At 42.3% G+C, this 23,698-nt stretch overlaps 1 long non-coding RNA gene across 2 annotated transcripts; it reads right to left on the bottom strand.

The window, feature by feature from the left end:
• Positions 1 to 10,164: 10,164 nt before the first annotated feature.
• LOC117756639 lies at positions 10,165 to 22,836 on the bottom strand. 2 transcript variants are annotated; one of them, XR_004612827.1, is made up of 4 exons: positions 22,575 to 22,836; positions 20,851 to 21,096; positions 18,053 to 19,129; positions 10,165 to 10,174 (listed from the first exon to the last, which is right to left on the bottom strand). It is a non-coding gene; the product is annotated as an uncharacterized LOC117756639 (long non-coding RNA). The 2 variants fall into 2 exon arrangements; XR_004612826.1 differs by lacking the exons at positions 10,165 to 10,174; positions 18,053 to 19,129 and adding an exon at positions 16,491 to 16,551 and having other exon boundaries at positions 22,575 to 22,824.
• Between the last annotated feature and the right edge of the window lie 862 nt (positions 22,837 to 23,698).

Here is a 23,698-nt window from a genome sequence, read left to right as displayed (position 1 = left end):
TCTATCTCCATGAGTCATAAAGCAGGAGAGGTTAGAGGAGGATTTTTCAAATTGTGAGAGAGTTGGAATGTGGATTGATCAGTCTCAGGGAGTTTTATGTTTTTCTACATCAAGTTAATTCTCGTGTCTCCTGCTGCAAAACCACTGGCCCACGTGTGAGTGCACCGTGCCTCATCTTAAAGGGGAATTCTGGCATTTTTCAACCTGCTCCCTATGTTTATAAATGTGGGTGTTCAAAAAATGGTAATTAGAAAATTCTTGGAATCGGCCCAGTAGATCACCTCCACCAGCAGCCGCTCTGCAACCAACAGTGGCGACTATGTAATCTTATGGGGCAACTGCGACAGTCCATGAAATGCCAATAAAAGGCTCAAATTGTTGTTCTGGGTCTTTGCTAAGAGTCTGGCATCATTAGCCATGTCTCACTCAACGAGATGTCTCACTCTCAGGTCTGATGCGAAGGAGAAATTAATCATTGATGTTTAATGGTCATTAGTCATTAGTCTACTAACTACTTGCTTATTGAGTTTAATGCCGTTATCCTGCTGTGCTTTTTTGTGTAACAGTCCAACAGCGCGGATCCGGAAGTAAAGATTCCAACAAACTACAAGATTGTAAAACAATGTCATATGATACTGTAAAAGCCGAAAGAAAAGCCAAAGAAAAGATTAATACGGAATGCAATGCACTATGATGTGTCTCTACTCCAACCCAACAACACTCTCTCTCACTCCCTTCACCGTTTCCACCTCTGTTTTTCCTGCAACAAGGGAACTTCTCGCTCAAGTTCTCATTGAGCAAGACGTGTGTAATGCTGCCAGACTCTGAGCAAAGGCCGAGGATAAGACTCTGGGTCTTTTATTTGCAAAAAAAAACAACCAGTATTAGTGGACTTTTCATGGACTGTTGCAGTTGCCCCATAGGATTACATTGTAGCCAGTGCCACCATGTCGCAGTTGCTAGTGGGGGCGATCTGCAGGACTGATACCAAAAGGTTTTGCATGCATTTACACATCCACATTTCTAAAGATAGAGCCCAGGTTGAAAAATATCAAGGAGCCCCTTAAAGTCTGCATTTAAACACTTGCACATCAGAAAAACATTTATTCACGCACGCACAAATCATCTCTCAGTCTCTGCCTTAATGTCTTAATAGAAAACTTAATGGAAAGGTGGCAAACACACACACACACACGCATAAAAAGAACTAAAAAAGTAAAGTGGCACATTAGCAGGGGACTGTTAATGAGGTGAGTCCCTGCTGCAGTAATGAGTGTGCAGATTTAACTACATTAGCATCCCATCCCTCCTCCACAGTGCGTCAGGTAGGGCCTGACAGCGCTCACAGTCAGACGTGTTACAGTTATTTGTTGCAACATTGATCCAAAGCATCAGGATGCTGCTGCTTTACTGGCAGAGGGGATGCAGGGGGAATTGTGCACCAAAGTACTTCGGTTATTGTGCGGATTCGCTCTGAGCTTTGCTTTTATTTGAGGTGATGCTTTGAGAATGTTTTTTTTTTGTTTGTTTGCTGCCGTGTTTTTCTTTCATGAGCATCACAGGGGCGACTGTTCTGATCCGAAAAATGAGATATTTACTCCCTGAGAGCTTTTTTTTTCAAACGAAACAACTGCAGGTATAAAGGGAATCATCAAAAGTCTCATTATTATTAACACAGTTTTTATTGGTGCTAATTGTGTTTTCCTGTTTTCCAGGAGAAAGACCCTCGAACTTCACAGTTCCCCTATGAACTCATTTGCAGCCTCTGCATCTTTTGCCAAAGTTGTTTTTTGCAGTTTTAACCTCACATCCCATTCACTCGGGCCGTGTACAGACAGCTGCCAGTTATATTTTCTGATGTGCAATATCTCTAATGGGCGCCTCTGCATGCAGGGCACATCATGAAGATACTTAACCATGAAATGAAAGCATAATTACACCAGGGAAGTGCTTTTGTCTCTTCATTTTCTCTCATCTTCACTATTCTGTGCTCCGTTGCTCTCAGGTGGCCCCGGTTCTTACGTGGATGCACTCAGGGGCAGCCTCTTTCTGTCTCTCCATCTTCCTCAGCCACACACACACACACACACACACACACACACACACACACACACACACACACACACACACACACACACACACACACACACTGAAATAATTGTCAGGGCAGGTCTGGAGAGAGCGAAAGAAATAGAGAGAAAGGATCTGAGTCTGAGATGGGCGCGAGTCCTGAAAAAAGGTCAAAGCGATTGATGGTTCTCTAACATTCGGTGCAAGGACGCAAGGTTATGACATCTTATATCACCACTGTCGCTGCCGCCAATGCCATCAGCACCGGCTCCATCAGAGCACGTTTTATATTACCAGTAAGTGGCAAGTGCTATCTTACATTCCAAGGCTTTTGCAAATTGTTCTCTCGGCGGTTTTGAGTTGGTATTTCTCTCCCTCTCGCTCTCTCTCTCGCAGGTTTTAGTTTGAGATGAATAGGGATGTTTAAGTGGTGGCTCGGGACGCCGTCAAATCGTCCTTGAGTGTCATACAATAGACACAAAGCGGAGTAGAGAGGGGCGAGAACGGTAGGCGGAAAGAGATAAGAGGGAGAGGGTTAACAAAGAGGCTGTCAGAGACCGAGGCGCTTTGTCATTGTCTGGAGCATTTAATGAGCAAGAATTAAACAATGACAGCCCGTAATAACCTGAGAGCAGTGTGTGAGTGTGAGTGTGTGAGTGTGTGAGGGTGTTTGTGTGTTGATACCCAAAGGTTTGCTTCTGCACGTACAGTACAATAAGTTGATGGGACATAACATAATATTTAATTGAACAAGCCCCTTTTTTGAAATGTCACAGTTAAAGCACAGGTTTAACTAATGTTGTAATTTCATACCACAAATTTTAGAAAGTAAAATACCCCACAGGCCTTTTGAGCTAAACACAAGACTGACTGGAGTCAAGCGTGAGTATTGGTGAGTCTTCGATGCAGCAGCTCCACTCCACAGTCACTGCTGCGTAGACTCTGGCTCCACGTTACATCAAAAGTGCAAGATGGCAGCACCTGTATTCTATATATTTCATTTTGAGGAAGTGGAGACACATCGTCCATCTTTATTTACATTCTATGTTCAAGATGCCAACTTGTTTATAATTACAATAGTTACTTAGCAGGTAACGTACCATGTTTAGCATCTTAGCTTAGCATGTTAGCATGGTAACATTTGCTCTTTAAAACTGAAACTTTGACATTGTAGACGTGGTAAAAAAAGAAAAGTTGAGGGGGAGATGAATGTCCACAACAAAATTAATTCAACTATTGTTGAGATGTTTCACCTAAAACCATAAAAGGAAACCATTAGGTATCGAGTAACAAGATTTATCACGAAGAAAAGTTTAAGGTAACCTTGAATGTTAAATGTTTGATGGAGTAATAAGGTGCTATGAGCTCTTTAAGTTACAACAGTGTCTGATCATTAAGAGCCTTGTGGGTGAGGAGGGAGAGGATTTTATATTCTATTCTACGTGTACATGCTATTCTGGATTTTACAGAGGGCTAATGCAGAGGAGCAACATTACTTTCATGTTTGTGAATCACTGTCCTGCCTTTTAGTGAAAAATTACTATAGAGAGAAAAAAGACAGGGTTACAAAGGAAAAAGAAACAGCAGAGGTCGCCCACATCTGCTAAAAACACTCTACGCAAACGTGGCCACGCCGCATTTACTCATCCTGTAAATGGAAACCACGATGAGGCCTGTGTGCCAGTAAACCCCAACAAGTTAACTGGCAAGGCCTCGTTTCAGCATTCGACAAATTCACTGACGTGGGAGGAAATAGGAAATACAGGACCATAAAATGAGGATACACTGATGCAGCATATAATACGAGTCCTGTGTGCATTGTGTGTTGGTTAGAAATTCATCAAATTATTGGTTGATATTATCTTTTTTATGGTTATCAAACTCCCAGAAAGACATACTTGGACACAAAGGACGCCCACAGTGAGTCCCTCCTCCACAGGAATCACAGTTGTCTTTCCTAACACAAATACAAGCATTTGGAGACGTAATAGCTGGTGCGCCGCGGTCTGTTAATGAACATAATCCCCCATGTTTGAATCCTGCAGCCTAGTGAAAGGTTTGGCCACCCAGTTCCAGTGCTTTCCAGCTGATTCCAATTAGATGCTCCCATTAAATAACATTGCATTGCAGTGGTTTACTGAAAAGAGAACAGGAGCAGAAGGAACAGAGCGCATTAAGGAAGCTTCTCATCTCTAGAGGTTAATCTTCCATTTTCAGCCTAATTTACAGAGCACCAGGAAACATGCATGCGGGGAGAATGCGAAAGAGGGAGGGAGAGAGAGACGAGGCAGAGGTGGTGTGCGATCGCAGGGGAGGAAGCAAGATCAGAGTAAAAAAGATGAGGGACAGAGGGAAATAAATAAAATAGATGTTTTTTAGCAGATGTGAGGGGAAAACAGGGGGACAGGCCACAGATCCTCCTGGATTCTGACCTGGCTGCACCTCTGCATGTGGCAGAGACATCTCATTTGTCGTCTGTTTGAGTGAAAAATGACCGGTTGTGATCCAATCAGACCGCCTGTCACTGGGACATGTGAGTGAGCGAGCAAATATGAGAAAACGCACACAGACCAGCCTACCATGCTGCAAGCATCAATCTCCACCATCAGATTAAACACGCTGAAATTAATCCAGACCAACTGGGCAATATGCAGATCACACTGCTGTGTGTAAAAGATGGCGCAGCCGTCCCTGAGGGTGGATGGGAACTCAGCTGTGTGTGTGTGATGGGGTTTTTCTTTTGTCCAGAATGGCTGTCGACAGAGATTTTGCAGATATAGATGTCTGCAATGATTGCACATCACAGCGTCAAATGTTCATACGGTGTAAGACAAAGGAGGGAGAAGGCGTCATGTAAATGTCAAATGAGGCAACAGTAACGTTTGTGAATACGTTGAAATAGGTCAAACTGAGTGCAGCTGATGTGAGGTCTTTACGCAGCGGGGGGAGATGCAGCCGTGAGGCGACTGTGTCTGATCTGAGACAGAAAAAAACACACCAATACACCAACTGGACGAAACTCGCTGTCTGGATACACAGCACCCCCTAGAGGATGAGAGAAAACATGTGTGCATGTGTGTGTGTGTGTGTGTGTGTGTGTGTGTATGTGTGGACTAAAGGGGTAGGCTAGGCCAAGCAGAGAGAGAGACTCAGTGACTTTATACTCCTGATAATCTGGATTAAAACCCTCTGGGACAGCATTAACCACCGCCAGCTGGGCATTACACTTACACAGATACACACACACACACACTTGCGCACACACACACACAATCTCTCTCTCTGTAGTTCTCTTCCTTTGTATGTGTGCGTGTGTGTTTTAAAGATTACATGATTTCTCTGCCTGCACATTATTTGCCCGAATGAAAATAAATCTCCAAATTCTGGTTCTGCGTTTGTCTTCTGATCTCAGTGTTGCCGTATTGAATGTTCACACCCATCTCACCCAGACATCCCAATAAAAAGGTTATTTTTAAGAGTGAATCATTTCCAAACTAATCTTTTTGATTTACACGCTTCTCTCTCTTACAGCTACATCTTCATCCTTCTACACACTAGCTGACAAGGCGGTTTCAACGCTTGTAAAAGTTAGGCGATGGTGGCGTTCGATGAGACGCTGTGGAAGGGAGATGCGAGTGGTTGGGCCCCGTGCTGCCTGGCGGCCCACTGGAGGTATTAGGTTTGATTGGATTGCGGTTGGGGATTTGTGTATTAAACTGAGATTAACATGAGATCCAGCATCTCGCATCGAAAACCCACGCAGCAGTGCGAGGCAGAGCGACCAGAGGGAGTCCACTGACCTCCTGAACGCCGGCTGTTTGATTCCAGTCCTGCTGGGCCCTGGACATGTGTTGGGTTCATTTCATTCATTCTATTCCGTTGCTGTGTTTTATGTTATCTGCATTTTATTATGACTTCTCCTCTTCTTTGTCAAGTTTAGTTCCATTAATCAGTAACCAAATTGAGTTAATTGTAATTGTGCTTTATATCAGTTTTCAGGAGGACTGTACAATCTGTCAGTGCCTTCAAAATCATTACAAATCACCACAGCAAAAAATTATTGGAAATTAATTGGCCAATTATTCGATGCCACTCTCGTGTCAATACAGTAAATATTCAACGAGAGCCAAATAAACATGGCTTCACGAGGAGCCATGGCTCTGTCCAAGTTTATAAAATCCACCCACCATCACCTCTAAAGATCAGTAAATAATGTTCCTATATATTTTTTTTTAATCTAAAATATAGCCTACAATATGTGAAATGTGAAAATGATAATTGTCCTGGAGTATTTAGCTGTTGGTTTGGTAGATAGACCTGTCACCAGGCAACCAGTGTGCAAAATGTGACATGTTATGCTCCTGGCCAAGAAAAAGTCAGGTAGATAAGAGCTTATGAACTGATTACCTGGCTGCTGGACTCCTTTCAGGGGAGCAGCAGCACTGTCGCCCCACGGGAAGAAGGTTCTTGGTTGGAATCCTGGATTGACTGGAGCCGTTCTGAGTGGAGTTTCGATGTTCTCCCCACCTCTTTGTGGGTTTTGTCCGAGCACTGCGGCTTCCATTGGACTGTGGCAGCAAAGGACAAGATACAGATTGGAGTTGGTTTGAGTCGGGACTTTAGAATGACCATAGGTGTGAATGGTTGTTGGTCAACATGTCAAAGGCCAACGTTTGTGGCTCTATAACTCTCTAGCTTTCTCTCTTTTCCAAAGATCTTTTTCACGTCAAAGTAAACACCTTGTTTGGAGGCAATTTGATTGATAAAGATGTTTTTCTTGGAGGGACAACAGACCCACACTCTCACACTGATCCTCAGCAGATGGAGTTGGCTAAAGTGAAAGTTAGTAAATTGACATTGAGTTGAGTTTGTTTGGCAAAATACTGTTTGTGAGGTCTAAACGGACTGATCTAACTTTATTCTATTAAATTTCCATGGCTTATTTCTTTTGCTGTTGAAGGTGATTGGATATGACTGAAAACATTAAACCTGAATAATCTCTCTCATTATATTTCTGATTTCATAATCTACTTTACATAAAAAGTCCTTGCTGTCTATATGAAAACCAGAAGTAATAATATTCCTGCCTTTTTCATTTTCAATTTTCTCTGCTATTTTATTGCTTATTTCGTATGTTCTGTTCAGCCAGTTTTGCTATTGAATCATTACTTTTGCTACTTTGCACCAAACTCGTTCCCCCACAGGGATCATTAAAGTTGCATCTTTTTTTTCCCGAACCTAAAATTCAGATTTAACTTGTGTGCTCACACCTTCACTGCCGATTTTCACACGGCTCCCACGCTCCTTGTCTCAGATTCAGGAAGAACCACGTATGACTGCCAGAATGAGCCTGTTCCCAATCTGCACTTTCATTCTGTTGATCTCTTCTTTTCATTTCCATCTCCGTTGCCTGACAGTCCTCTAATGACTCTCTGAAGTTGTGCGTAAGCTGGTTAACCTGACCCCATTGTGGAGAGGCAAGTCTCCGGGCCTGATGCTTTTCAGTAACACAAATGGCATTGTGCATGTGGTGCACTAATCTGTGCGTTGACCGTGCGGTTGTGTGCGAGCAAGAGCGCCCAGGAAGATTAGAGCACACAATTGAAATCAACATTTAGCGAACAGAGATGAGTGACGACTTTCTCATACGGCACGGACATGAATCCACAATTTTTACAGTGGGTCAACCAGCCTTCATTCCCCCCCTCCCTCTCTCTCCCGCTCTCTATGCACAGAGGCACCAGTATTGGGTCTATCCAGTGGGTCATTGATTTCCTGTCAGCTATGAAAAGGCTGAAGGCCCATTAGGCCAGGACCAGATAGATGGACAGATGCTCACACACATACACACACACACACACACACACACACACACACACACAAACTAACACAGACAAAGTTATGCCATTTGATGTTTCACGACATGCATTCAAATAAACTCTTGCGGCCAAAATATTTTTGTTTTTGCATTTTAAATGTTGCAGCAGACAACCAGACTTAGAACTCGGCAGCAGTTTAGTCTCACGTTTGGTAGTTTTTTACCTCACCCAGCATGACCCGTGATGCACCTATACCACAACCAACAGTGTCCTGACACACTTCTACATCACTGCAGCAAAGTGAGAGGTTTAACCAATAGAGGTCAGCAAAAACAAGATCATCATCCATGTATAATCTATGTAGTTTATCCTTTTTTAAGGGTGGTAGGGGGGGTGGAGCCAATCCCAGCTGACATAGGGCGACAGGCAGGTACAACCTGCCAGTGTATCGCAGGGTCAACATATAGAGACAAACAACCATTCACTCTCCAATTCACAGCTCTGTTCAATTTAGAGAGTCCAGGAAACCTAATGTGCATCTCTTTGGACACTGGGAGGAAGCCAAGGTACCCAGAGAAAACGGTGCTAACCACTGCACCACACTGCCGCCCCATACAAGATCTTCAGCTCATGTTAAGTTTCTTTCTCATCATGAACAAGTTCAAGATAAAGTATCTTTTGATAACATCAATTGGCAAAAGTATTTGTAGCTTGTCCCTAATGGACAAGCGGGGCAAAGAGGCTTTCTGTCTTAGAGAGAGGGATAAAAGCCCACTTTTTCCGACCGTCTCTACTATAATCGATGTAATAGAATTAAAATATAAAAGTATTTGCGTGAAGAATGATAAATAGCTCAAAACATCCGCAGATACATCTGTTGGGTCACACTGGCTGGGCTATCTAGTTGATTTGTGATGCCCCACATGCTGTTAAACAGGGAGAACATTGGGCTCAGTTCGGGTTCGGGTTCGGGTAGAGCTTGGTTAGTTTTCTCTCTAATCTGATCACCTGATCAATCACTGCGTTATAATCAGGTTGTGTGTTTTGAGAGGTTACTATATTCTCCACACACCAACTTTTTCAGAGGCTTTGTGTCAAGAATTAGTCATTTTCAAGCGCAAGCTGAGATACCTAAAGGGAAGCCAGGGAGTCACTTGAGTAATTTTCTCAGACTTGATAAAAGTCCCTTGTGCACCACTCAGAAACTTTCCTAGATATTCTAACATGCTGTGCAGAGCCTCCTGGTAAATTGAAACCATCCGCATGCAGCTTTAAACATGTTAAGTTGTTCCCCAAGTATGTTAACACATTTTTCCATCATTAAATATTGTCATATACATGCAGTATTACTTCTATGTCTACATCACAATTCTTTTCTCTAAACTTCAGCCATTTTTCGTCTCCCTCCCTCCCTCTCTCCCTCCCTCCCCCTCCCTCTGAAGGACATTTGGCTGATTGATGGTGGTCCAGGCGTTTTGTTAAGAGGCTCCAGGTGGAAAGCTGTTATCAGCTGTAGGCCACAAGATTACCTCCGGCAGCTTTCTGCTCCAACTTTTCCTCCTTAAATCCTCCCATTCACAAGCTGCTCAGCACACACACACACACACACACACACACACACACACACACACACACACACACACACACACACACACACACACACACACAAATGTACGCCGAGGCACATGAGCAAACTCACATGCATGCAGAGATGCAGATGGCCACATACCACCACAGTACATTTTTATGAACAAGTTTACACCATATTTCATACTTTTTGACACTCTCCTTTGTCTTCCCTCATTTCATCTCCATCTCTTGAGTCAACAGCTTTAAGTCAACACTGCCGATGCAGAATGTTGACTCAAAAAAGACCTCGGAGTTCCACTCTCTGGCTCCACTCTCCTCTCCTGTGTTGACCCTCGGATTCACTCTGCCTTACCTGTATTTGTCACTCTACCTTATCTCCAGCTGTTTGAGCTGTTAAAATATTAACAGAGGGTATTTTCTGTGTAGCACTTTGAGTGGCGCTCGGTGACAGATCTGACACCAGATTATGAGCAAAAGTTAACACCTCTTAAGAGTTTAGTAACAGCCACAGTGTAAGTGTGGTCACACCTCTCCTCTCCAGGCTGCTTTTGACAGGACGGTTCACAGTGGTGAACGTAAGACGATGACTTCTGTGTTTTTAGACTACATATAGCCTGTTTTTTTCTTTTCCGGAGGGGCGTCATGTTATAGGAGCCGGACGAAAAGACCCAATCAGCAAGCAATTGTGAGTGTCACTGTCCATGTCATTGTTTTCCAAACATCTCAGTTTCTGCTCCTCCAGACTAAAACGCTGCCCCAGAGTTTTACTTATACTGATTATTTTTTGCCTTTTTGTCCAGGTTGCACTTGCTTAGATATCCTTTATTGTAGAAAGCGATGTTTCCATGTCTTTTGTAATTATAAAGCAGATTTAGGTGCTTTAGAAAATACTGTTTAAGTATCAAGATATTCAATTTACAGTGAAATGGCTCACAACCTGAAACTGTGCCTTCAGAATTTTCTGAACTTGGTGATGTCACTACGAATCAGTCATCGCCTCCCAGCAAGGCCCACTGTCCAACCTTACAGGATTGGAATCTCTTTTAATTTTATCTTTACTATAGACTCTAATTTGTGTTGTGTTCAGCCTCTCCAACGACTTTTAACTTTTCTAATGCTGTTGTTCCATCTTGTTACCTTGTCTTTGTCTTAAGCATCACATTTTATCCTAGATGTTGTTTCACAAGTTACATTCAAAGTGAACACCAGCCGTACTGTGTGAGCTGCAAACTTGCTTACTCACAGTTAAGGGATGATATCCACTGCTGGGAGTTGGAGCCCCGAAAAAAAAGAAAAAAAGGGATAAGCTGCTTCACAGCTTTGTCTAAGCCTCACTTCTGATTGGCTGACCGACACAAAACGCCTTGTAGAGCTCTAGAGAGCATGAGAGAGGGTGTAAAACTACATTGAGATAGTTTTGGTACATAACACCACAAATATATCGCCTTAAAGATATTAAAACTTCAAAGGAAACACAGGAAATGTGTAAAATATGGGAACTTTGATTTTTACTTCTAATTTTAGCAATGGCTCTATATGGTAATGTCACTCTCTTAGTCAGATGGTAATATGTGTTCATCACTTTGGTCCAGACTGAAAAATCCCACCAACCATTAGATGGATTGCAATGACTCTTGGTATAATCAGATGTTTATGATTAAATACATACAAGGACATTCCCATTGGCCTCTGCTATAGTTTAAGTTTAGTGAAAATTAGCAATGGTTAGCATGCTAAACTGGATGGTACCGTGTTAAACCCATAGACTGTAAATAAAAATGGACAACATGATACATGTAGCTTCCCATAGACTGCAGTTTTGGTCATAACCCCCACCTCCTTCATGTTTGTGGATGGGACATGGGTCAAACTAAAAAGTACAGGTTAAATACATTTTTCCAAAAGATGATTTGGATTTTTAGGGTATGTTAGGTAGCTAACCGGGTAGCTGATGTACATCACCACGTTATTATTGTCTTTGAGATTTCACTCAAAGTGTGTCTAAGTAGAGTCTCACAAAACTGTAAGTTTAAACTGTTACACTAGTGAGTAAGATATTTTTTCAAACTGCCACGGACAAGCCTGTGAGAGGACACTCATGATGCTATGATGAATCTTCCACAGGTCGTCTCGTTTTGGGAGGCTACACCCTGGTAGGCAACATCTGTCAAAGGAGGCAGTCCCTAAAATTGGACACAGCATCTGTATGCGTCCTGCTGTCTCTCATTTGCATGCTCTCCACTCCTCCGCCCTCCATTGCACTGTGGCACTTCTGGGTCAGCCTCCCATCACGACAACCGGCAGCGGTTCAAACTTGGAGAAAGGCCGAATACAAGGAGAGAACAGACAGGAGCACAAGAAAACAGACGCAAGAGAGAGAGATGGAAGACAGAGGGACACAGAGGGAGACAGAGAGGGGGATGGATGACGAGAGGAAAGGAGACATACGGACGGACACAGTCCAACAGACGGAGAGCTATGGGGACATTTGGAGGATACATGAGGCAGTTATGAACCTATTTGGTTTCTTCTACAGGAGCGCCCGAGTGTCACTAATGGCAAAGTAGGGGCTGGTAAACACATTTCTGTGACGGCACGACACTGCCAGAAAACAAATTAAACTCTCGTCTCGCATTTCACACCCTCTCAACCCTTTTCTCTCTATCTCCCTCAATTACTCATTTCTTGCCACTTCGGTTTTCCATCTCTGTCTCTCAGTCTTTCTCACTTTGGCCATCGCTCTCCACCAAACCCTCCATCTTGCTTCTGTCTTCCCCTCGCTTTCTCCTCATCCATTCCTCGCCTCGACACATCTCGTTGTCTCTCTCTCTCTCTCTCTTCTCATTTGCGCTGCATACACCTAAAAATGAAAAACAGCGCCATATGCGCGGGGACAGCCAGCGGAATTGTGCTCCTGATGTTCCTGCTGAGGCAGTTAAGTGTCTCTCTGTAGCCGGTGCCCACTCCAGCCATGCCCAGGACATGTGGACAGTTGGCAGGCACAGCAGCGCTGAGCAACATGGTGGCTGCTTTCTGGCTGGGTGTACTGAGACTGGGAGTGTAATGAAGCTTCTGGGTCCTTGTGTAGTCGCGCTGCTCCGTGCACAATGGCTGTCGGAGTTGCTGGTGCAGGACAGCGGCGATAGGTCATAAAAGTTTTCATACAGGTTGGCCAACAAAGCCTGTGTTGCTGGGATTATTGAGTCATTCATGTACAATTACCAATGAATTACAAATGAATCCTTTCTTCTTTAAAATCCAGAAATGAAGCCAAAATATCTGAGATACGAATACTGTCATCCTGCACTTTTGGTCTCAAAGTCTGGACAGTAGTAATCGGGGGGGGGGCACCGGGATATTGAGGTCCTGAGGACAATATATACGCTCGACCAATCGCGAGTCAGACTCAGCTTTCACACATGACGTTTTATAGCATCAAATAACTAATTAAAACCAAACCAAACCAAAAGAAAAATAAACACTTGAACATACATCAGTGTGATAAGAACAACCTTAAATGGCAGAAACCATCTATGAGGAAAGTTTATTTGATGTGGAGTTCAGTCCGTGTCCCATCTGTCAGGTGATAGAGATGCTTTGGCTTTACTGTTGGGGAGCCGCCATGTCATCTGTCTTCATATACGGTCTATGGTGTGTGTGTGTGTGTGTGTGTGTGTGTGTGTGTGTGTGTGTGTGTGTGTGTGTGTGTGTCTGTGTGTGTGTGTGTGTGTGTGTGTGTGTGTGTATCTGCCACATCTCTTCACACTCATTGCCGCTTGTCCTTCAACTTATCGATCTCTGAATTATGTTTTCTTTCTTTCTTCCCTTGAAACGGGTCAGAGCACAGAGCAGGTTAATACGTTTTACACTCTAAATAAAGCGCTGATATTGTGTCCAATGACCTCTGCAGTGTTGTCTATTCGATACAGTAAGTTGGAGTGTACCGTCACACTGCTGTCAGGGTATTGTGGGGGATGTAGGGCACCTCTCTTTGTTTTTAGAGATCAGATGCTGCAGGCATGACGCAATTAAAAGTCGACTCAAATGAAACGTCCTGTTTCTTTGAGTAAAATAAGGGATTTCTCTGGGTTTGTTGGAAACATTGTTGGATAATGGAAGTATAAAATGTTAAGTTATTGTAATGAACAATTCTTACGTACTACATCTTTAAAAATATTTTTACAGCTTTTAACTATTCAACAAGTAATATTTTCCTAAATTTTGTGTTTTTATTTCACAGATAGGCCTACTTTTTGAATTATATTTGTTTGAGTGCTGCACTCAGAGTTTAGATTTGTCTCTTCCCAGTGGGGAGAGAACAGGTGCATTCAGTTAGTGAGCTTTCAAGAGTTTTAAACATATAATTAAATAGCATTAAATAACATTATATAATATTGAGTTATTATTCATAACATTATTATTTCAAATGTAAATCAAAATATCTCAGTAAAAAAAAAAGTTTTTACTGAAATAAATGATCGCAAAACTTCCTCATCAGTAGGTGTTTTCATCACCATAGCAACCAGAAGCTAAGATTTTAAATAGAAGCTGATTTTGATTGACAGGGACACTCCCTCAACACCTCCATTGTTGCTGTGACAACAGGATGAATCTGATTGGACAATTTTGATAGGAGACCTCTGATTGGCTGTTGATTAACTTAAATACGTTCAAGTTTATGACAGTTGCTATTGCACTCTGACCTTGACTGGGGTAAGTCACGTCTCAAATGTTGATAATGTGCTGTTTTCTGTGCTGGTTTCTGTTGCTTTTATGACAAATGTGGGAATATTGTTGCTGGCTTGTTTTGTGTTTTCTGCTGCTTATCTTTGATTCCTGTGGTATTCTTATCATTTTAAGTTGCTATTTAAATGAATTAGTGATACGTGATAGCGTGATGCTAAGTAGCGTTAGGTCGCCTAGGCCAAGCAGAGCGAGGCATTGTGGAAAACACATCTTTAGCACCAGGATATTTTCACATTTCACATGTTATTCTACCAAACGACGGGATTTTTGTAACAGTGGGGAGATTAATCTTGGTATTTAACAATAGTATTTAAGACAAAGTCAAAAAAAAACAACTGCCATCACTGCCAATCAAATTCAGATTCAAATTCATATCAAAGCATCTGGTTGCCATGGCGATTGATGAGGGAAGTTTTCCCAGTCATTTATTTCAAAAAATGCTTTTTTTTCCTGGGGAGTTTTAATTGGTTTATGGGGAGTTTGAATGTGTTTAAGGACAAGTTGACGGGAGCTTAAGCTAATGCTAGGAGCACATTACATGAGGTGTGTAGCTCCTTTCAGGAAAAACCAATTCCTCTCCATTGGGTCTAATGTTATTTCAGAGAAAACATTTCTGGAAGGAGCATCAACTCGCATAACTCACTCCCACGGTCCCATTTTTTTACTCTCACAAATCCCAAATATATCTGTGTGTTCGGCAAAGTCTTGGGATTCTCCCGCTGTCTTTATTTCATAGATAGGACTTATAGTTTTTGAAGTATAGTTGTTTGAGTGCTGCACTCAGAGTTTAGATTTGTCTCTTCCTAGTGGGGAGAGAACAGATGCATTCAGTTAGTGAGCTTTCAAGAGTTTTAAACATATAATTAAATAGCATTAAATAACATTATATAATATTTAGTTATTATTCATAACATTATTATTTCAAATGTAAATCAAATATAGTCATCAAAATATCTTAGTAAGAACAAAAGTATATTCTGAAATAAATGATCACAAAACTTCCTCATCAGTAGGTGTTTTCATCACCATAGCAACCAGATGCTAAGATTTGAAATAGAAGCTGACTTTGATTGACAGGGACACTCCCTCAATACCTCCATTGTTGTTGTGACAACAGGATGAATCTGATTGGACAACTTTGATAGGAGACCACTGATTGGCTGTTGATTGCCTTAAATACTGTTAAAGTTTATGACAGTTGCTATTGCACTCTGACCTTGACTGAGGTAAGTCATGTCTCACTCTCTCTCTGTATTTACCTAGCATGCTAACCGATACAATTCAGGCTCATAATTTAAGTTTGAAATGAAACCACTGTATAATATGAAGTTGCTGCTGTTAAATGTTGATAATGTGCTGTTTTCTGTGCTGGTTTCTGTTGCTTTTATGACAAATGTGGGAATATTGTTGCTGGCTTGTTTTGTGTTTTCTGCTGCTTATCTTTGATTCCTGTGGTATTCAGTGCTCAAAGAAGAGAACGATGATTAGACGTTTGTTCTGAAACGTCTCAGCCTTTTCCTTCCACCCATTCTTACCACACCCACTCCTTCCCTCCTTGCCCCCGCCCCCTCACCCGTTCCCCCTTTGGACAATATTATAAATATTTTAATGATGTGAATGTTGTAAATATGTTACATTTTGTGAATAAATCTAACTAGTACAGTAACATCTACCTCTGTCTTTCTGAATATAGATACAGGATTCATGGCCTTGATCAATTAACACAGTTTTGGAGTGAAACAAATCAGTGTGATTCATTTAGTGTGCTACTATTCACAACAACACAACACAGCAACAGAAACAAACAATGTTTCTTAACTTTTTTCCATTTGGTCTTATTTATATATTAATTATGACAATACTATAATAGTAATAATAATAATAATAAACTACATTGTCATCAGTTAGTTTTCATATTTAATTTAACTGTTTGCTGATGTTAAATGTAAAAATCACGATATTAGGCAAACATCTGTTCTGTAAATCTTGAAGATTTCACAGCATCTTTTGTGTAACAATGTCTATTTTAAGTTGTTCTCTTGTTTACAAATGATACAAAGATTTGTAGGAACCATTTCCATGTCCTTCACAAAACAAAATACCAAAAGTCCACAGTTCTCCAAAAACACAAAAGAGAAAAACTGAAAAAACAAGGGAACACAATCCACATTCCAGAGTAATAAAGAGTCCAGAGTAAATGAGTTCACCGACATGAAACATGCATCTTTCAGAGAGTTGATGTGGGCACAGAGTCTGAGTGCCGGCCCCAGCTTCAGGTTCATGGTGATCCTCGGTGAGCGGAACTCTTCAACCACGACTCGACCGCCTGGAGAAAGAAGAAGAAGAAATAGAATCCTGTTCATTTTAATGAGGGCAAATATTTGACTTGATTTATTAAAGCTACAACTAACAATCATATGCCTCAACTGATGATTTCTTAGGTAATTTATATTTTTTTCTAGAAAATAAATGAATAAACGCCTAATATATTTTTTCCACAGTTCAAGTAGATTCAGATTATTTACACCCTGAGCCTCAGTTCATTGGAAAGTATTTTGTCTTTCATTTGGCATGTAAATCTGAATATTAGTAGAAATTCCAATAGATTATTAAACAGCAGGTACTTACTGAAGAAGAACTAAACGTGTTCTTTGTTCCTGCCACTTTTATTTTCTTTTAGCACTGTGGAGTGAAGCCAGACACAATTTGTAAAACATGGGCAGAGCCAATTCTGACTTTTTGTTTATCCTTACACACAGTAAATAACCACCAGCCATTTTACATATCCTCAGAAACAAAGGAGTACCGAGAGTTGATATAAGAAAACCCTTGTTACCCGCCTTCCTCTCCCTCTTCATGGGAATGGGAGGATCATCTTCATCTTCCTCTTCCTCCTCCTCCTCCTGCCCCTCCTCTTCCTCCTGAGCATCCTCTTAAATAAATAAATGTTTCATTTAAAAGTAGTCACGCTAAACTATTTTGATTTCTCATTACCACTGTGTGAATAAAATGAGGGATTTCTCTGGGTTTGTTGGGAACATTGTTGGATAATGTAAGTGTAACATTTTAAGATATTTTAATTAACAATTCTTACGTACTACATCTTTAAAAGGATTTTTACAGCTTTTAACTATTCAACAAGTAAAATTTAGGTCTTGGATCAGTTCATCATTGTGTTATTCTACAGAAAAACACGCCACAATCGTGTTACTTTTCTCTTTGTACATTAAACACAACTGAAGTGCTCGACTGAGGCCTTGTTTTGACACAGCTGCCATCAGCTCCCTACCCGACCTCCCTTTTCCTCGTTTCCTACCTCAATCCCTCCCTCGCCCCCTCACATCACACCGCACATGCATTCTGTTATCAGGGAAGGTGTCAGAAGAGTGTGCTTAACACTTACAGCGTCAATGTGTGTGTGTGTGTGTGTGTGTGTGTGTGTGTGTGTGTGTGTGTGTGTGTGTGTGTGTGTGTGTGTGTGTGTGCGTGTGTGCGTGTGTGCGTGTGTGTGTGTGTGTGTGTGTGTGTGTGTGTGTGTTCCACTATTTAGCGAGGTGACACTTTGGATCGACCATGCGCTACCACAGGGGCTGGTGCCGGTGTGTGTGAGGGGTTGCATGGGTCAGTAAGTCACTAAGTACTGCTGAGGGAGAGCCAGCAGGGGGTTGCTGATGTTTACAGGGGTCCACGCTGACACCTATACTGAATTGACAGTGTGTGTGTGTGTGTGTGTGTGTGTGTGTGTGTGTGTGTGTGTGTGTGTGTGTGTGTGTGTGTGTGTGTGTGTGTGTGTGTGTGTGTGTGTGTGTGTGTGTGTGTGTGTACACCCTCTTCCTGGACTCTAATTCTTCCGAGGAACATTAGTAACAGACCGGAACACTCCCATCTGCCACTGCTCTGTCCTTCGACTCCGAACCTTTTCTCTCCCCTTGTTTAATCATCTCTAAGCTTCTCCTCCTCCATCCCCTGGCAGTTTACAATCAGTGGCACCTATTTTTTGTAGTTATGTATGGTTTTCTTTTTTTCTTTCTTTCTTTCCTAAAAGGTTCATCCACTCGTTTGTTTCTCTTCCCTTTTTTTTCTATTTCCTCATCTCCTCATTCTGTCATTCCCGCCACCTGTTCTTCTCGACGCCTCTCCATGTACTGTTTCCCTCCCAGTGTGCTGCCATCCGCCTCTACAGCACACGCGTTTTAATACCTTCATTTATGTTCACATTTTAAACTTAAATATACAGTCATATTCACACCACTGCTGACACCTCTGTGTTTTTTTTTTCTCTCCTTCTGTCTGTCTGTTGAAATATCAAAAATATCTGCCCGTCTCACTCTTTCAGTTGTTTCCCCTCTGTGCCGCACGCTCACCCCTGCCTCCAGTGCGGGGAATAGTAAAAACTGAAAACAATAAATGTTATCGCGACAGCCACTGAATTCGGAGAGATAAGAAATTCATTAGGCGCCAGCTTGCTAATGACGTGCAAAGAGATGAATTTGCAAGGACAAAAGGCGCGTGGTAGGAAGAGGAAGGAGAGGAGAGGAAGAGGAGGAGGGGGAGAATGTTCCCCAGGACGGAACATCATATCACGGCTTGGCAGCTCGATTGGCTTGTGACCTCTGCGAGTTTTTAGAATTAAACGAGTCCTCACTGTCTCTTTTTCTGTCTTTCACAGTTTGTTTCTTCCTCTCTTCCTCCCTGTCTGTCTGATATTACTCAGCAGACACAACCACGGGGAAATCCAGGTTGAAAGCAGTGACGCTCACATTCTCTCGCCGCTCACGTGCTCCTCAAGGTCAGGCTGAGAGCAGGTCTCCATTAACTAATTATGGAAGTTCACAAGCAATTGCAAGAGTGTGAAGAAAAAGGGGGAGATGAAGCCCGGCTGTTTCTTGAGGGCTGTTATCCACCTGCATTTTGTGTTGGGAACAAAACATCAGAGATGCATCAAAAACAGACATAATCCTAATGTCAGTGACACACACACACACACACACACACACACACACACACACACACACAAACATAGACATCTGCCATTTGGTACCCGTCCTGCCTCATGTTTTACCCCCCAGCCCTGTGCTGGATTACCCCTTCAGTATTTACATCTTGCAAATCCAGCCAGCAGTCTCTGATAGGGGCCATCTGTAATCTGAAGGTTAAATTTGTGGCGTGTGTGTGTGTGTGTGTGTGTGTGTGTGTGTGTGTGTGTGTGTGTGTGTGTGTGTGTGTGTATCAACATGCTCGTGTGTGTATCGGCCTGTAATTTGTTCCTGCTCAGGGACTGTATCAGTGTCTGCGACATCTGTTCAACACAGGGCCTATCCAGCAGAACTGAGCACATCCTCTGCACGGCACAACACACGCACACAAACGCACACACACACACACAGACATTTTATATTTGTAAGGTACACAGGTGTATGTAGGTTGTGTTTCCACCCCTGTCCGTTTGTTGTGGTTTTGTGTGTTTGTGAATAAGATGACACAAAAACTACTGGACGGATTTCCATGAAACTTGGTGGAAGGATGAATATGATGATTAACAGATTGATTGTGATGTGTGATTATATATACACTAAACAGAACTGAACTGCTAGCTCTGTTTTTGTGAATGTATCATATTTATAACACCAGTTTTCCCTTAAATGCCAAAGTCATTTAGACACATACCATGATTTCAACACCCGGGGTTCAACTCAGGCCAGGAACCTTTGTTTCCTATAATCTGTCTCTGTTTTTGCCTGAGGCCGTTTGTTGTCTGCATCTAAATCTGAAGGATGTAATGATCCAATGGGATGAAAATGATATAAACAACTCCCACTTTAGAACTCAGAACTTAGTATCATAACATTTAGTTCCTAGTATGAGTCAAGATTCCAAACAGCTAAATCATACATCTCCCATAATGCAGCTTATTAACATTTTTCATCAGACCCTCATCTAAATTGTCTGTGTATGTGAAAGCAAGGGGGCTAGGTCTCTATATGCTGGTCCTGCGATACGCTGGCGATGACCTGGCCGCTGGAATTGGCTCCAGCCCCCCCTACGACCCTCAAAGAGATAAGTTAATAGGATAATGAATGGATGGATGTATTAGACCCTCCGTGCCTGTTGAATGCTCCCGTCTTTCAAACTCAATGCCTCCAGACTGTGACATTTCAAGCATTCCTCAAGATAATTATTTGTTATTTTCTAGGACTTTGGAAAGCTCCTCCAGAGCCAGAAGAAACTATACTAGCATTGTCACAGGCTGGGAAGCACTCAGCATAAGTACACTGACATTTGGGTTTAAAAATAAAAACTTCTCTACAGCTGCAGAATTCATCTTCATTTGTAAAATCACTGGCTATTTAATGAGCATAATTTCAAATAGTTTATTTTGTTTGCAGGGCTTCGGTGTTATGTCATTGTGCATTTAAATTAGTGTTCCTCTGCACATGAGCACACGTGTTTATGCACATCTGTCCATGGTCAGACAGGTCGCGCCAGAGCGGAGTAGAGAGGAAAGGCTCTGGGGCTAAATATTGGATATTAAACGCCCGGTATTTCTCACCGCTGATGACAACAACCCCAGAGGGATCCATGCAGACAAGGAGAACAAAAAGACTGAAATGAATTTACAGCTCACCCGTTGGGAGGAATGGATGTGCCGAAGATGAAGCGATGATCATCTCCCTTCCCTGCTAAAATGAAATATGATGGCAAGGGAGCTCAGTGCCATTTCCTGCCTGGCACAGGAAGCGCCCATCTGGAGTTGAGTGCTGTCTGTCCTCTGTTGCTGTGTCGGGCGACGTTGTAATAGCTCTTGTCACTGCTGTTGCCGTCCTCAGTGCTGTTATTATTTCTGAAGCACCGAGAGGGCCCGGCAGGTCAGCTGAGAGGAGGGAGAAGAAATAATATTCATGGTTTAAGACGGCGTCTGAGGAGAGAACTGGTAAAAAAAGGTGCAATAAGTGAGGAGTTTGTCATTTAAACTGGGACAGTAATAGAGTCTATAGGAGGAAGAGCAGTGAGATGCATGCTGGCAGCTGCCCGTACAACTGTCACATCCTGCCCGCCAGAAAACCAGAAGGAAGCCACTCGTCATCACCGTGACAACCAACGCATGACAAGAGGAGGGAGGAAACGTATCCATCAAAAAATGATGCAGGGATGAGTGCACTTCGTCGTCTTTCTGCCCACACACACACATACACACACAGATGCCACATACACACCACAATTCCTTCATATTTCATTTGGGTCATCAAAAGCAGAGAGGAAATCTCTCACTGAATCTGATGCTTTCTCCACTCAGCGACATAATAATGTGTTTTCCTCATAATGAAGTGAGCGTAACCCCCCATAGGGCTAATGTTCAAAGCACACAAACAAACGGAAAGCACTGGAGGACAGGAACAGCAATTCAAGTGTGACAAAAAAAATAAAAAAGGAGCCCCAGAGCCAGAGACTGTCTCACTGACGCTGAAAGCAAGTGTCTGGTTTTTAGCTGGAGACAAATCGTGAATTATTTTAATCAGGAAATTAACCTGTAAAGCAGAAAATAGTCCTAATCATCGAAAATGTAGAGATGTTATTACACTTAACCAAAGAAGCTGACTGTGACTAAAACTGGATTAACATCACTTTGTCTAGATTAAAAATCTGAAATGCTTGTTGAGCTGCACATATCTAAATATTTCTGCAAGGTAAGAATTTCTGATGTGAACTAACAATTTCTTTTTAATCTTCCAGTTTGCTGCAAACCCTGCCTGATGGTTTTCCTCATTAACGGTGCAGTTATAGGAACATGACCTGTTGTCACCGCATATCAAGGAGCTACAATTGCAGACCGATGGTTGGGGATCACAAAAGAGCGACTGTGCATTCTGAGGCTTTGGTGCATGAACAAATAGCAAGAGCTGGAAACTATGGGTACTGAGCACCACCCAGTGGTTGGTCGTTTGTCCAGTTAAAGCCTCCAGTGAGAGGAAACACAGACTCGGGCCTGTCGGTGCTCAGGAAAATGGAAAATCCAGTTTTACCATGTATTTTACGTGATGAAATAGGACTTAGGGGACAAGATTCTGCCCAGGTATAAGAACTCAAACTTGAAGGAATCTTTTGGTTTTTGTTTTACATTTATCTTTATGGATTTTCTCATGTTTATTTTATATTATACAAAGATTATATTATAATATGAATCCTTTATTATTGGGGAAATTTGCAACTTTACAGCAGTAAGAGGGCAGTCAGGAATTAACATAAGTAAATAATAATAATGCAATACGGTGACGGTACGGTGAAATGGATTGCACATAGCCATTGGATTTCACAGACAGAAATGAATATTGCACAGTTAAAAAGTGATACCTGAGTTAAAGTGCAGGAGTCCATTAAAGGTGCATGTGGTTGTACAGTCTCACTGCTGCAGGAAGGAACGACCCAGCGATACCTCTCCTTCAGATACTTAGGGTGGATCAGTCTGTCGCTGAAGGAGCTGCCCAGTGCTGTGGTAGTGTCCTGCAGGGGGTGGGACTGGTTGTCAATCCTCCTCCGTCCCACCACCTCCACTGGGTCAGGACTGGGCTGGCCCTCCTCATCATTGGATCCCTCATGTACTTTGTATTGGTTCCTGTTTTATTTTGACATTCACCTCCCTCCCTGTTCCACCTGTGTCTCGTAATTGGTCCCTTTACTTCCTGTGTTACCTCCCTTGTGATTGTCAGTATCTGTCCTCATGTGTTTTGACCTGTGTTCAATCATCCATTAAGTCTGTGATGTGTCTGAAATCACTCATTCACTCACCTCTACTTTACTATACAGGGTCTTCTATGTAGAGCACTATTTAGGGTTCTCATCAGAAAAGGAAAAAACATTTCAGTCGGGCTGTTCCTGCTGCTCTCTCTCCTCTCGTCTCTCTGCCACGAGCACAATGCATGATTGTAGGTATTGCTCAGTTAGTGACCATCGGTTGAACACTACTTTTCACAATGCATTGTGGGAAACAATGAGTGCACGATATACAAAATTTCTCCAAACACCACTGAACAAGAGCATCGATGTCCTCTTACCCCCCCACCCCCCCCTTCTCAGCATAGCCTGCACTAAATGAGGAAATCAGCGGGAAGTGACATCACCAAAATGTCAAAGGTCCCACAACAAGAATACATTGAACAAAATAAAAGCTCCCCAAACAAATATACACATAGGAAAATAACTAAATGTGAACAAAAAATTGACTTTAGGTGGAATATAAAACCATTAATCTCACCTATTGGTGCCACGCTCACACATGTATGAGGAAGTAAAGATTAGACATTATTTATCATAAGGAAACTGTCAAATACTGACTTAGAGCTGCTTAGTCCAGAGGAATCCAGTTCTCCTTCTTCTGGCCACAAACCCTCTTCTTCGACTGTTGGGTCGATGCTGCCCCCTAGAGAGCTGTAGAGTCACTCTTCACAGAGGGGGGTCAATTGACTACTTTGTGAAAT

This window comes from Hippoglossus hippoglossus, chromosome 22, assembly GCF_009819705.1.
Source record: "Hippoglossus hippoglossus isolate fHipHip1 chromosome 22, fHipHip1.pri, whole genome shotgun sequence".
NCBI classification, from domain to species: domain Eukaryota; kingdom Metazoa; phylum Chordata; class Actinopteri; order Pleuronectiformes; family Pleuronectidae; genus Hippoglossus; species Hippoglossus hippoglossus.
This window is presented reverse-complemented; position numbering and strand designations above follow the sequence as displayed.